This window comes from Myotis lucifugus, unplaced genomic scaffold (genome assembly GCF_000147115.1).
Source record: "Myotis lucifugus unplaced genomic scaffold, Myoluc2.0 scaffold_74, whole genome shotgun sequence".
Classification (NCBI taxonomy): domain Eukaryota; kingdom Metazoa; phylum Chordata; class Mammalia; order Chiroptera; family Vespertilionidae; genus Myotis; species Myotis lucifugus.
In genome coordinates, this window is record NW_005871122.1 from 3,650,062 (window position 1) to 3,653,402 (window position 3,341).

Here is a 3,341-nt window from a genome sequence, read left to right on the forward strand (position 1 = left end):
TTTAGCAGTGCAGGTGTCACCAGCTAAGGGGTTCTTGTTCCCCCTCCCCCAAGATAAAAATCAGAGGATGAAGCAAAACAAATTCAAAAGAAGAAGTTTACTGAAAACAAGAAGAGGCTTACTGCATATCTTTCTTATTATATAGTGGTGCTGCTTTGAAAACAAAGTGCAAGGGGAAAAAAGTGATGGGGAAATAAAGATGTCAGATGAAAAAACAAACAAACAAACAAAAAAGTGGAGGGAAAGGGGAGGGAAGGAGCTCGATGAACCAAAAGAGCACATATTAAGAGAGCATGACTCCCCAAACTGTTGCTGGGGTCTGGCTCAGGTAGACACAGAGTAGATTTCTTTGCTTCCCAGGCTCCTACTGTGAGCTAGCATTGGCCCACCTGCAGAGTAAAGCTTTTTTGCTTTCTAGAAGCTCTTTGCTTCCCAGGTTCTTGCCATTAGCTGATATCCATTGGTGTAGTTGCAGAACAGAGCTCTTTGGGAAGTGCCTGAAGAGAAACTTTAAACTTATCTAGGAATGGCTTAAACAATATAATTGAAGACAATTTCCATCTGTCTAACAGAGGCTCAGCCTGTCTCAAAACTTCTGGCTAGGCCCTAGCCAGTTTGTCCCAGGGGATAGAGTGTCGGCCTGCGGACTGAAGGGTCCCAGGTTCGATTTCAGTCAAGGGCACATCCTCAGTAGGGGGCCTGCAGGAGGCAGTGATCAATGATTCTCCCTCATCATTGATGTTTCTATCTCTCGCTCCCTCTCCCTTCCTCTCTGAAATCAATAAAAATATTTAAAAACAAACAAACAAAAAACCATCTGGCTAGGTTCTCAATGAAGTCCATTATATGTAAATGAGGTATTCAAATTGTGCAGTTCTGATTGGACAGGCAGTCTCAGTCCATTGGTAGAAAAACAAAACCAGGGTTGTTGTTTTTTGCAGTGGTTGACTCAGCCTGCAGAAACAGGCATGGCATACTATAGGTAGCCCAGAGTTCAGTCTGAGGTTCTTCCTGGTAAACAGAATTCCTGAAGCTCCTCTAAGTAAATGGCAGCCAGGCTCTTACTATTTATAAAATTTGGGCCCTTGGTTGACTTTTGAGAGTCCATTTCAGCAGATAAATTCTTTCTTAGGGTTCACATCAAATGAACCTTTTTTCTTGCGGTTCACATTAGCTCTAAATCAGGTGTTCCTATGACATCCTCCTCAGTTTTGCTAATTTGTAGAATGACTCAGAGTACTCAGGAAGGCACTTTACTCATGCTTACCAGTTTATTCTAAAGGATACAAATGACTAGCCAGATGGAGTAACCTAGAGCGATGTCCATAGAGTCCCCAGTGTGGGAGCTTCCATCACCATGGAGTTGGAGTCTGTCACTCTCCCTAAATATAGATGTGTTTGGCAATTCAGAAACTCCTCAAAACCAATTGTTCAGAGCTTTTTATGGAAGTTTCATTATGTAGGCAATACTGATTGAATCACTGACCAATAGTGATTAACTCAATCTCCAGTTCCTCTTCTTTCCTCAGAGGTGGGAGTCGGGGGCAGTGCCATTGAAAGTTTCAAATTTCTGAGCTTTAAACAAGGATTAGCCTTTCCAGTGGCCAGCTCCCATCCTGAAGCTCTCTAGGAGCCCATCAAGAGGCACCTGGTTAGAACAGATGGTATTACTATCACCTTTATCACTGAGGAAATTTCAAGGGCTTTATTATTATTACTAGAATCCCAATGCACGAAATCCATGCAAGGGGCTCAGCCCTCACAGCCCCGGCTGGCCCTCGCAGCCCCACCTGGCCCTGGCTTCATCCAGAAGGTCATTCAGCTGTTCGGTTTAATTAGCATATTATCTCTTTATTATATAGGCCTGGTGCACAAAAATTTGTGCACTTGGGGGGGTCCCTCAGCCCGGCCTGTGCCCTCGCAGTCTGGGATCCCTCCGGGGATGTCTACCTGCTGGCTTAGGCCTGCTTCCCAGGGGAATCGGGCCTAAGCTGGCAGTCAGACATCCCTCTGGCAGCCTGGCAGCCCTCCGGGGATGTCCACTTGCCAGCAGGGAACAGGCCTAAGCTGCAATCGGACATCCTTAGCACTGTTGAGGAGGCGGGAGAGGCTCCAGCCACCACCGCTGTGCTAGCAGCCATCAGCCTAGCTTGTGGCTGAGCAGAGCTCCCCCTGTGGGAGCGCACTGACCATCAAGGGGCAGCTCCTGCATTGAGCGTCTACCCCATGGTGGTCAGTGTGTGTCATAGTGACCAGTCATTCCCAGTCGTTCTGCTGTTAGGGTCAATTTGCATATTACCTTTTTATTATATAGATTGTTACTATTTAAATTTATCTTTATTGTTGAAAGTATTACAGAAGTCCTGCCCCCCCTTTGGCCACTTTTACCCCCTTCAAGGGTTTTAGAAGCTCTATTCTAGGAGGCAAGGACAAGACCTGCATATCTTTCTTATTATATAACTAGAGGCCCGATGCAGGAAATTTGTGCAAGAGTAGGTCTTCCTTCCCCCCGCTGCCAGCACCAGCTTCCCTCTGGCACCCGGGACCTGGGCTTCCCTTGCAGAGGGAGGCCCCACCCACCTGCTACAGCCCACTGGTCAGTGGCCTGGGCCTCCCGCTTTGGAGCAATTATGGAGCCCCCAGATTGATCACCCTGCCGGCCTTTGGCCTGTGCCTCCTTCTGCGGGGCAATCATGGGGCAATGGCTGGGCCCCCGACCAATTGCATCGCACCCACCTTGGCTGGCCTGGTTCCAGTGGGTGTCATAGTGAGATCCCAGATTGTCATCCAGGAGGTCGTTCCACTGCTTGGCCATCTAGTCTAATTAGCATATTACACTTTTATTATGATAGATGGTGCTTCTTTGAACATTTGTGTACAATTTCTATATGATCAATGTGATTTTTATTTCTTTTGAGGATATATGAAATATACATTGTTGTTTTTTTTAAATATATTATATGGATTTTTTACAGAGCAGAAGGGAGAGGGATAGAGAGTTAGAAACATCGATGAGAGAGAAACATCAGTCAGCTGCCTCCTGCACACCCCCTACTGGGGATGTGCCCGCAACCAAGGTACATGCCCTTGACCAGAATCGAACCTGGGACCTTTCAGTACACAGGCTGACACTCTATCCACTGAGCCAAACCATCAGGGCTGAAATATACATTTTTAGTTTATGTGGTAACTTTAATTTTAACAATTTGAGCAATCAAAAAACTATTTTCCAAAGCAGCTGCACCATTTCATAATTTTACCAGAAAGGTATGAGTTACTATTTCTGCACATCTTTGTTAAGACTTGTTAGTGTCTGTGTTTTTGATTGTTCATAGTAGCTA